Here is a 12,961-nt window from a genome sequence, read left to right on the forward strand (position 1 = left end):
ATTCAGCTTGAGTGTATCAATTTAGTGAACTGTGGTAACTTTTCTTAATTTACTTTTTGTCTCACAATGATACATTACCCTGAAACTAGAAAGAGCATTCTTAAATACACTACAGTATTGACAACTCTAAGAGTTTCTTCCATTGGTCTCAATAATCTGCATAACTTCCAGAATGAGATTTTAACTCTGCAGCAGAGTGTGTGCTGATACGAAACTTCCTGGCAGATTAAAACTGTGTTTGGAAGGTAGGAAACGAGGTGCTGGCGGAATTGAAGTCATGAGAACAGCCCGTGAGTCATGCTTGGGTACTCAGTGGTAGAGCACTTGCACGCAAAAGGCAAAGGTCTCTAGTTCAAGTCTCGGTCCAGCAGACAGTTTAATGTGCCAAGAAGTTTCATCTGCATAAACTGTATGGGGCACAAATGAAAACCAAAAACCTGGCACAATGGGACCATGGAATGGTTCCATTCAAAAGTAATCATTACGTGTGTTAAGATAGGTATCTCACCGGGGGACGAGATGATCAATTTGTGTTTCATAGAATGTGGTTGGTGGCTGACAGATCCACGACGGCACCCAATCTTGCACCACCTCATTTAACTGGAATTGACATCCACAGTTCAGGTCAGGAAAGATGTGAAAATCACAAGGTGAATGATGTCGGCTGTAAGGAGGTTGTTGCAGTGTCCAACCGAATCGCTGAATCTTAACCTTTGTCTGACTGGCAGTGTGGAGGCAGGTGTATTGTGGAACAGGATGCTTCTGTCTGACAGAATTCTGACATCCTGAGGGCAAGTGGCAAAGTCAACAGTGGAAACATCCACCACCACCACCACCACCACCACCAGAGAAATTCATAGCTGCTCACAGAAGTTCTGGTTAAGGTCATGACCACCTCCTGTTGTTGTTGTTGTTGTTGTTGTTGTTGTTGTTGTCTTCAGTCCTGAGACTGGTTTGATGCAGCTCTCCATGCTACTCTATCCTGTGCAAGCCTCTTCATCTCCCAGTACCCACTGCAACCTACATTCTTCTGAATCTGCGTACTGTAGTCATCTCTTGGTCTCCCTCTACGATTTTTACCCTCCACGCTGCCCTCCAATACTAAACTGGTGATCCCTTGATGCCTCAGAACATGTCCTACCAACCGATCCCTTCTTCTGGTCAAGTTGTGCCACAAACTTCTCTTCTCCCCAATCCTATTCAATACTTCCTCATTAGTTATGTGATCTACCCATCTAACCTTCAGCATTCTTCATTAGCACCACCTTTCAAAAGCTTCTATTCTCTTCCTGTCCAAACTATATATCGTCCATGTTTCACTTCCATACATGGCTACACTCCATACAAATACTTTCAGAAATGTCTTCCTGACACTTAAATCTATACTCGATGTTAACAAATTTCTCTTCTTCAGAAACACTTTCCTTGCCATTGCCAGTCTACATTTTATATCCTCTCTACTTCAACCATCATCAGTTATTTTGCTCCCCAAATAGCAAAACTCCTTTACTACTTTAAGTGTCTCATTTCCTAATCTAATTCCCTCAGCATCACCCGACTTAATTAGACTACATTCCATTATCCTCGTTTTGCTTTTGTTGATGTTCATCTTATATCCTCCTTTCAAGACACTATCCATTCTGTTCAACTGCTCTTCCAAGTCCTTTGCTGTCTCTGACAGAACTACAATGTCATCGGCGAACCTCAAAGTTTTTATTTCTTCTCCATGGACTTTAATACCTACTCTGAAATTTTCTTTTGTTTCCTTTAGTGCTTGCTCAATATACAGATTGAATAAGATCGGGGAGAGGCTACAACCCTTTCTCACTCCCTTCCCAACCACTGCTTCCCTTTCATGTCCCTCGACTCTTATAACTGCCATCTGGTTTCTGTACAAAATGTAAATAGCCTTTCACTCCCTGTATTTTACCCCTGCCACCTTCAGAATTTGAAAGAGAGTATTCCAGTCAACATTGTCAAAAGCTTTCTCTAAGTCTACAAATGCTAAAAACGAAGGTTTGCCCTTCCTTAATCTAGCTTGTAAGATAAGTCGTTAGGGTCAGTATTGCCTTACGTGTTCCAACATTTCTACGGAATCCAAACTGATCTTCCCCGAGGTCGGATTCTACTAGTTTTTCCATTCGTCTGTAAAGAATTCGCGTTAGTATTTTGCAGCTGTGACTTATTAAACTGATAGTTCGGTAATTTTCACATCTGTCAACACCTGCTTTCTTTGGGATTGGAATTATTATATTCTTCTTGAAGTCTGAGGGTATTTCACCTGTCTCATACATCTTGCTCACCAGATGGTAGAGTTTTGTCAGGACTGGCTCTCCCAAGGCCGTCAGTAGTTCTAATGGAATGTTGTCTACTCCGGGGGCCTTGTTTCGACTCAGGTCTTTCAGTGTTCTGTCAAACTCTTCACGCAGTATCGTATCTCCCAGTTCATCTTCATCCTCTTCCATTTCCATAATAGTGTCCACAAGTACATCGCCCTTGTATAGACCCTCTATATACTCCTTCCACCTTTCTGCTTTCCCTTCTTTGCTTAGAACTGGGTTTCCATCTGAGCTCTTGATGTTCATTCAAGTAGTTCTCTTATCTCCAAAGGTCTCTTTAATTTTCCTGTAGGCAGTATCTACCTTACCCCCAGTGAGATAAGCCTCTACATACTTACATTTGCCCTCTATCCATCCCTGCTTAGCCATTTTTCACTTCCTGTCGATCTCATTTTTGAGACGTCTGTATTCCTTTTTGCCTGCTTCATTTACTGCATTTTAATATTTTATCCTTTCATCAATTAAATTCAATATTTCTTCTGTTACCCAAGGATTTCTACTAGCCCTCGTCTTTTTACCTACTTGATCCTCTGCTGCTTTCACTACTTCATCCCTCAAAGCTACCCATTCTTCTTCTACTGTGTTTCTTTCCTCCGTTCCTGTCAATTTCTCCCTTGTGCTCTCCCTGAAACTCTGTACACCCTCTGGTTCTTTCAGTTTATCCAGATCCCATCTCCTTAAACTCCCACCTTTTTGCAGTTTCTTCAGTTTTAACCTGCAGGTCATAACCAATAGATTGTGGTCAGAGTCCACATCTGCCCCTGGAAATGTCTTACAATTTAAAACCTGGTTCCTAAATCTCTGTCTTACCATTATATAATCTATCTGAAACCTGTCAGTATCTCCAGGCTTCTTCCATGTGTACAGCCTTCTGTTATGATTCTTGAACTAAGTGTTACCTATGATTAAGTTGTGCTCTGTGCAAAATTCTACCAGGCGGCTTCCTCTTTCATTTCTTTGCCCCAGTCCATATTCACCTACTATGTTTCCTTCTCTCCCTTTTCCTACTACCGAATTCCAGTCACCCATGACTATTAAATTGTCGTCTCCCTTCACTATCTGAATAATTTCTTTGATTTGATCATACATTTCATCAATTTCTTCGTCATCTGCAGAGCTAGTTGGCATATAAACTTGTATTACTGTAGTAGGTGTGGGCTTCGCATCTATCTTGGCCACAATAATTCGTTCACTATGCTGTTTGTAGTAGCTTACCCGCATTCCTATTTTCCTATTCATTAGTAAACCTACTCCTGCATTACCCCTATTTGATTTTGTGTTTAGAACCCTGTAGTCACCTGACCAGAAGTCTTGTTCCTCCTGCCACCAAACTTCACTAATTCCCACTATATCTAACTTTAACTTATCCATTTCCCTTTTTAAATTTTCTAACCTACCTGCCCGATTAAGGGATCTGACATTCCACGCTCCGATCTGTAGAATGCCAGTTTTCTTTCTCCTGATAACGACATCCTCTTGAGTAGTCCCCGCCCGGAGATCCAAATGGGGGACTATTTTACCTCCGGGATATTTTACCCAAGAGGACGCCATCATCATTTAATCATAGAGTAAAGCTGCATGCCCTCGGGAAAAATTACGCCCGTAGTGTCCCCTTGCTTTCAGCCGTTCGCAGTACCAGCACAGCAAGGCCGTTTTGGTTATTGTTACAAGGCCAGATCAGTCAATCATCCAGACTGTTGCCCCTGCAACTACTGAAAAGGCTGCTGCCCCTCTTCAGGAACCACACGTTTGTCTGGCCTCTCAACAGATACCCCTCCATTGTGGTTGCACCTACGGTACGGCTATCTGTATCGCTGAAGCACTCAAGCCTCTCCACCAACGGCAAGGTCCATGGTTCATGGGGGAGGATGACCACCTCTATAAATGTTCAATATCCAGTGTTAGTTCTGTTTCGTACGGGTCCCACACACTTGACCAGTATTTTGGAAAGGGTTGCAAGAGTGGTTTGTAAGCAAACTCCTTTTTATACTGATTGCATTTCCTGCAGCACTTAACTCTCATAGTCGAATAAAGAAACTTATGTTCCAAGTCATGGTTTGGTCATTATTGCATTGTTGTATGATCGCAGTGGCTTTGGTATGTATTAATTATGGCTGTGGAATTTATTTCTTTTCTGACATTTGAAATAATTATGAGGTGCAAAAAAATGCAGACTTGCATTGTGATACGCGTAGTTGAACTCCGAACAACAGACAGAGTGAGTGGTTTTCAGACCAAGAAGGAAGGACTGCTCACAGTCACTAATAAGACTATTCCTGGTTAAAGTATTATGGTATTCAAATCAGTCTTGTTTTTAGAATTTGATGTTTGTTAATGTGTACAACTTAATTTCATAAAACTCATAACTTTGTAAAATCTAAAAAAGATAGTTACACATTCTACATGGCATTTGCACAACATATCAGTGATGTTGAGTGAACCTGTTTACATCATATTAACATAATTAATTTATGTATGTGGTTGCCTATTGCTGCTTCACAGATACTGAATTTTTTGTATATTTCAGGTCTGGAACATACAAGGGAAAAGTAAAAATAGATATAGATTTACAAATTTTAAATGGGTATGGTTATATGTTGGTGTACGCGTTATATTTCAGATAAGTCAGTAATTCAAATTTCAGTATTGCAAAATCACTTTATTTTCTTATTATTCACTTCATAATGAAACTCTATGTACAAAAGAAACTCCACATACAAAACAGTGGTCAAGTGGCTACATAAGGATGAAGTTGAATAAGTGTAAATAATATAGCTCAAAAGAAAACTGAAACACTAGAAATCGCCCTATAATCTAGGAGAGCCACAAGAAGGAACCACATGTGTAAAAATGCTCTAATACCTTCTTGACATAAAAAAATTTCCAACGACCAAATCATTTTGCTGAATTTCAAAGATTTTTTACTTTTAGGGTCAGTTAAACTGAACTATAACTTAACTTTTAAAACCACTTAAAGTTCATGTATCAGACAGCTGTTGAATAATACATACATTAAAAAGGATAATACTATGAAAAGGACAGAGTGCTACTTACACTGTGTGATCAAAAGTATCCTGACATCCCCAAAAACATAACTGTTTCATATTAGGTGCATTGTGCTGCCACCTACTGCCAGGTACTCCATATCAGTGACCTCAGTAGTCATTAGACATTGTGAGAGAGCAGAATGAGGTGCTCTGCGAAATTCATGGTCTTCGAACGTGGTCAGGTGATTGGAAGTCACTTGTGCCATACGTCTGTACGCGAGATTTCCACATCCCTAAACATACGTATGTCCACTGCTTCCGATGTGTTAGTGAAGTGCAAGTGTGAAGGGACACATACAGCACCAAAGCATACAGGCCGATCTCGTCTGTTGACTGACAGAGACTGTCAACAGTTGAGGAGGGTCGTAACGTGTAATAGGAAGACATCAATCCAGACAATCGCACAGGAATTTTAGACTGTGTAAGGATCAACTGCAAGTACTGTGACAGTTAGGCGGGAGGTGAGAAAACATGAATTTCATGGTCGAGCAGCTGCTCATAAGCCACACATCCCACACATCATGACAGTAAATGCCAAACGTCGTCTCACTTGGTGTAAGGAGCATAAATATTATATGATTGAACAGTGGAAAATCGTTGTTTTGAGTGACAAATCACGGTATACTAAGTGGTTATCCAATGGCAGGGTGTGGGTATGGCAAATGCCCATTGAACGTCATCTGTCGGCGTGTGTTGTGCCAACAGTAAAACTCAGAAGCAATGGTTTATGGTGTGGTAGTGTTTTTAATGGAGGGGGCTTGTACCCCTTGTTTTGCATGGCACTATCACAGCACAGGCCTACATTGATGTTTTAATCACCTTCTTGCTTCCCACTGTTGAAGAGCTATTCAGAGGGATGGCAATTGCGTCTTTCGATACGATCGAGCACCTGTTCATAATGCACAGCCTATGGCGGCATGGATACATGTCAATAACATCCCTGTAATGGACTGGCTTGCACAGATTCTTGACTTGAATACTATAGAACACCTTTGGGATGTTTTGGAACACCGACTTTGTGTCAGGCCTCACCAGCCGTCATTGATACCTCTCCTCAGTGCAGCATTCCATGAAGAATGGGCTGCCATTCTCCAAGAAACCTTCCAGCACCTGATTGATCATATGCATGCGAGAGTGGAAGCTGTTATCAAGGCTAAGGCTCGGCCAACACCATATTGAATTCCAGAAATACCGATGGGGGGCGCCACAAACTTGTAAGTCATTTTCTGACATTTATCTGGATACTTTTGATCACACAGTGTATCTTATATAGGAGACGTTGAGTTGCTGACAAACACAATGAAAATACTGCTATACATTTGAGCTTCCAACAGCACATAACCACTGTCTCTGGCTGAGGGTAAGGAGTCAGTGTGGGGCAGGGGGAGAGGGATACCGGGGTAGGGATGGGGGAATATGCAGTGCTACTTGTGGGAGCATTTAGTGTTGTGGTGGGGAAAGGGTAGGGCTGTTAGGTACAGTAGAGAGATTTGGTGGTTCGGGGGAGGGGGGGGGGGGAGAGGAGTGGAAAACAAGAAAAGTAGAGAAAGACTAGGGGATGTGTAGGCATAATAGAAGGCTGTGTTGTGCTGGATGGGGCAAGGAAGGGGACGGAGAGGTGGAGAGCTGGGACTAGTGAAACTTGAGTCCAGGAGGTTACGTGATTGTAGGGTATATTGCAGGGAGAGTTCCCACCTGTCCACTTAAGAAAAACTGGTGTTGTAGGATGGATCCAGATGGTGCACGCTGTGAAGAGATCATCGACATTAAGGACATTGTTGGGCAACATGTTCACCACTTGCGTGATCCAGCTGTCTCTTGGCCAATTGTTTGTGGCCATTCAAGCAGACAGATAGCTTGTTAGTTGTCATGTTGCTGTAGAAAGCAGCACAGTGGTTGCAGCTTAATTTATAGATCACACGACTGCTTTCACAGGTAGTCTTGCCTTTGGTAGAATAGGCTATGTTTGTAACTGGGCTGGAGTAGGTGATGGTGGGAGAATGTATGGGACAGGTATTGCATGAAAGTCTATTGCGGGGATATGGACCATTAGGCAAGGGGTTGGGAGCAGGGGTGGAGTAGGGATGGACAAGGACTGTGAAGGTTTGGTGCACTGTAGAAGACCATCCTTGGAGGGGTGGGAAGGATAATGGTTAGGATATTCCTCATTTCAGGGCATGGCAAGAGGTAATCGAAACCTGGGCAAAAATGGTGGTTAGTTGCTCCAGTCCTTGATTGTACTGAGTCAGGAGGGGAGTGCTTCTTTGTGGCCAGACAGAGGGTAGGTGACTGGAGAGACAAGGCATGGTTGATCTCTTTCTGCACGAGATTTGTAGGGTTATTCATTCTGAGGGACCCTTGCTATATTTCGAGAGGGAATGCTCGTCACTACAGACACAATGGCCATGGGTAACTAGGCTGTATGGAAGGGACTTCTTGGTATGGAATGGGTGACAGCTGTCAAAGCTTAGATGTTGCTGGTGGTTGGTAGGTTTGATATAGATGAGGCACTAATGTTGCTATCCTTCAGATGGTAAACATCGAGGAAGCTGTCTTGTTGGGGTGAGGAGGACCAGATGCAGCATATGGGAGAGAAGGTGTTGAGGTTCTGGAGGAATGTGGACAAGATATCCTCACCCTGGGTCCAGAACCAGATGATATCATCAGTGAATCTGAACCAGTTGAGGGTTTGGGGTTCTGGGTGATGAGGAAGAATTCATGTGGATGGCTCATGAATAGGTTGGCATAGGATGGTGCCTGTGGATACACATTGTTGTGCCACAGATTTTTTTTTGTCAGTCATGCTTTTAAATGAGAAGTAATTGTGAATAAGGATATGATTGGTCATGGTGACCAGGTAGGAGGTTGCAAGTTCATTGTCAGTTGGACATTGAGAAAGGTTGTGTTCAGAGGTGTGAAGGCCATGGGTGTAGGGGAAGTTCATGTGGAAGGAAATGACATCAACAGGGACAAGCAGGGCACCATGTGGTAAGAAATAGTTGATGTCTGATATATACAGGTAATAGGCTGAAAGTGTTAGTCATGAAAGCAGAAGGTCTCTCTGTGGGGGTACAGTAAGTGGCCACAATGGGGCATCCTGGGTGGTTGAGTGTATGAACTTTAAGGAAGCAGTAGAGGGCAGGAGTGCAGGAAGATTGTGTGTGTGTGTGTGTGTGTGTGTGTGTGTGTGTGTGTGTGTGTGTGTGTGTGTGTGTAGGAGGAGGAGGGGGGTGGTTGAAGGGGGATTAGATTCTCTTGCCATTGCCAGTTGGCAGATTCCCTCCTCCAGATGATCCCTGTGGTTCAAAACTAAGGTGGTGGATTCTAGTTGGTTTCTACCTACCTTATACCAAAATAAATCTTCCTTGCCTTGTCTCCCCCAGTTACCTAACGATCTCCCACATACCTACCATCTGGCCACAAAGGAGCACTTCCCTTGTGATTCAGTAGCGTCCAGGACTGGAGCAACTAATCACATTATTTGCCAGGCTTTCAACTTCCTCTTGTCATACCCCGAAATAAGGAATACCCTACCCATTATCCTTCCTGCCCCTCCCAGAGTGGTGTTCCACAGCCCATCAAACTTACTCAATATCCTTGTCTGTCCCTACTCCACACCTGCTCCCACCCCTTGCCCCAAGGTTCAGAACTCTGCAATAGACTAAGATGCAAAACCTGTCCCATACATCCTCCCACCACCACCTACTCCAGTCTGGTCACAGCCATCTGCTATCTCATCAAAGGCAGGACTACCTGTGAAAACAGTTATATGATCTACAATTAAGCTGCAACCATTTTGCTGCTTTCTACATGGTCATGACAACTAACAACCTGTCTGTCCACATGAATGACCACAAACTGTGGTGAGTTGCTGAACATGCTGCCCAACACATTGTGCTTAATGTTGATGACTGCTTCACACCATTGGCATCCCTCCTACCAACACCAGGTTTTCTGAATTGCACAGGTGGGAACTCTCCCTGCAATATACCCTACATTTTCGTAACCCTACCACCCTCAACCTTCTCCACTCTCTGTCCTCCACTTTTCTATCCCTTTCCCTGCCACCCCAACTCCAGCACAAGACAACCTTCTATTCCACCAACACACCCACTAGTTCTTTTCCCGTTCTCTTCTTCTCCTCATTTCTGCTCTGCCTCCATCCACCACTCCCCTTCTCAAATTACCCAGCTGCACCAAGCACCCCTACTCTGTCTACACCATGCCCCATGCATGCTCCCCCAAGCACATTCCCTCACCCCTATCCTGCTATCCCTCCTCCTCCCCACCTCGTGCCTCCCACTTTTCCCCATCACCCACACCTAATTCTTGCACCAATTGGACACAGTTGTGACACAGTATGGGCACAGTGGCCAGAGACAGTGTTCGTGTGTGTGTGTGTGTGTGTGTGTGTGTGTGTGTTTGTTTGTTTGTTTTCTACTGCAGAAGAAGGCCTTTGGTTGAAATCTTAAATGGATACCAGTCCTTTTGTTGTTTCCGTCTGAAACTCAATGTCTCGGCTATGTGGTGAGTAGCAGTCTATCCTTCTCTTATTGTTGTTGGTAGAGTACCCTGGACTATACACTAAAAATGGGCGGATTCTGTAAGTTGGTGTGCTGTCTTATGGTAAGTAGGTGGTTCTTATCTGTATTTAGAACTGTTACTTTCTTTAGAGATGCTTTTGTATATTTAAAATAGTATTGTTGCATGTATAGGTCGAGTTAAACCTACGTTCTGAAATGGTTTTTTAAATTATGCACAAGGCAGTCTTGGTCCTACGCATCTATAGTGTGTTGAAAATAATTCTTCTCTTACAAGAATAATTAATAAAATTGTTGCTACCTTGTTTTTTACCGCTCTTGCAGGTTTTGCAACATATTAGGCCCCCCTACTTTCTATTACATTCCCCCACCCCTCATCCCCACCTCCTTAAAAAATAGTTGGGGGTTTGGAAGGAAGGAGTGTTTTGATTGTATAGGAAACTTAGCGACATTGCCAACATGTCGTTACAGTGATGGCTGTTCATCGTTTGGTCCTTATTCTGGATATGTACTAATATAGGGCCTTTAACATAACAAGTGTGGGTAAGTGCTGGTTTACAAAGTTCAGTGATATCAGGTTCGATACATGCCCAGCCTTGTGATTTTTTTCTGACATTTGTTTCTTTCACCACTGCCAATGATTTTTGTAAGTTAAAAAAAAAAGTGCCAAATTGTAACATTGTTCTAAGTTTACATTAAATTTTGAGGGCTTCTACAACTGACCAAATAGTTAGTGCAAAAATCTGAGGAAGGCAATAGTGTATTAAAATCAATCTTTGGGTGATATCAGTTTTACATTTATCATTCCAAAAGATCATAAGCATGAGAGTTGCAAACTATGGCATGATGACTGGGTGTTGTGTGATGTCCTTAGGTTAGTTAGGTTTAAGTAGTTCTAAGTTCTAGGGGACTGAGGACCATAGATGTTTAGTCCCATAGTGCTCAGAGCCATTTCAACCATTTTTTGCAAACTATGTGCCTGTGTTCTTAATTGTTTCTTGACTGAACATGATTGGTCCTTCCAGTCAATACATCTTACTACCTGGTTTATAATGGTGCATCCAGGACACGTATCATGTCATAATTCTCTTGAGAAAAGGATCAGCACCTGATACATAATGGTCCAAGCCATTTTGAGATATTGTCCACTGTGCACAGTTGTCTTTCGGCAGTTACCATTGTGCCCATCAGTTGTACTTGTTCCTAGTACCAAGACCATCATTAATGATATTTTATGCAGATTTGTGAACTATTATGAACAAGGCCATGCCTGTTGGCATGGACTTGCTGGACAGCCTCCTGTTTCAGTGTAGTGACTCACTTGCATGCTGGACGGTATTTTACTGTTTATCCGTCATTTGTCTTCATTTTGTGGCCGTTTCACCCATTCATATGCCATATCTTTACTTGTGTTTTCTTTACTGATTTTTCATTCTGCATTGTATTTCATAGAGTTATTTAATGACTTAACCCCCACATTATCAAAAGTGAAACTGATGGTTTGTATATACCCTGCCTACTTTTCCATAAAACAGTTGAACTTGAATTTCTGTTAATATTTTCATTAATAATCATAATTTTGTCCGTTTATTATTATTATTAATAATAAAAAACTGAATAAATGTCCTCAACCCAAAGAGAGTAAGTGAACAGTATATAACTGTTTTTCGTGCTATCAAGCTAACTTATTTCAAATGTATATAAGGAATAGAACATTGTACACTAGATGTAAACCAAAGTAGGTAGTGCATTTATTAAGACACTGACCTCCTCTTTGAGAGGATGGAGGCTCATGCTCCATTAGTCATGCTGATTTGTGGTTTTTCCTAAGTCATTTCAGTCGGATGCTGAGAGCATTCCTTCAGTAACACTGTGGCTGACCAATTTCCTGTAGTCATTAAACACACATTTATACATTTGTGTCTGTATATATAACATGTTTTTCCGCGTGTTGTGCTGATAAATCTATATTATTGTTTAGTGTCCTAAGACGAAGCTATTATTGTATATGAAAGGTCCAGTTTGAACACTCCACTGTTAGTTATGTTTGTTGGATGTGTTATGGTTTGCCTTCCTCATACCTTAGAAGTTGGCCAGACAATTACAGGGAGACCTAAAATTTAACATGTACTCTGAATCATGGTGCCCTTCATATTATTCACCGAAGCAAGTAAGTGTATATGTGAAAGTGATGATGTGTGACAGGAAAAGTCCTATGGCTGACTAGGCACCAGACCTCAGACGTTTGTTCTTTTAGTCTTGCACTTACTCATCAAACTACCACCAAAGTAGGCCACCTTATCAAAGAATGATGCAAATCTTGCAAACATGTATGAAATATTGTTTGACATCTCAAGCTTTGATATGCAGTTTAGTTGTCTGGAGAAGGAGAGTTGTTACGAATTGAAAGAAGGTATGGGAAAGTCACAACTGAAGTTGAAATCTATCTACAGAAGGAGTTTTGAAGATGATTGTAGTGCCACCATTTCTTTCATACTCAGTTATTTTTGCTCCTGTTTCTCTTACCCTAAGTTGTAAATGATCATTCATTTTTGTCTTAAAAAAATCCACTAGATCCATGATGAGATTTAGGTGTGGTGTTTGTTATGATGGTGGTTTACATCACCATCCATATTTAGATTTTCCATGGTTTCACTTAAATTACTGTAGCCAAATGCCAGGATGGTTCCTTTGCAAAGATGTGGCAGATTACCTTCCTTAATCTGAGCATGTTCTCAGTCTCTAATGGCCTCATCAGCAGCAGCACATTAAACTCTAATCACTCTTTTTTTCCTTCCAACACATCCTCCATCTGTCTCGCCAGTAAGGTGACTTTGATTTCTCTAGTTGTTTGAGATATTCAGCAGCCTTTTGGTAGTTTAGTACCATTCTCTCATTGTTTCAATTTTTTGTGAGAATAGTCATTATGTTCTTTTTTTTTTTTGCTAACTGTATTTTTTTGTGCTTTATGTGCTAGAGATTAAGTTTTATAATGACTTGCTACCAATGCAGTAACTGTACTATTTGATATATC

At 41.8% G+C, this 12,961-nt stretch overlaps 1 protein-coding gene across 2 annotated transcripts in view; it reads left to right on the forward strand.

Annotated features, from left to right (window-relative positions):
* Window positions 1–12,961, forward strand: part of LOC126281187 (exosome complex component RRP43-like) — a 123,856-nt gene that overhangs the window by 12,909 nt on the left and 97,986 nt on the right. The gene's annotated exons all lie outside the window — the stretch shown is intronic.

Source organism: Schistocerca gregaria, chromosome 7, assembly GCF_023897955.1.
Source record: "Schistocerca gregaria isolate iqSchGreg1 chromosome 7, iqSchGreg1.2, whole genome shotgun sequence".
Taxonomy (NCBI): domain Eukaryota; kingdom Metazoa; phylum Arthropoda; class Insecta; order Orthoptera; family Acrididae; genus Schistocerca; species Schistocerca gregaria.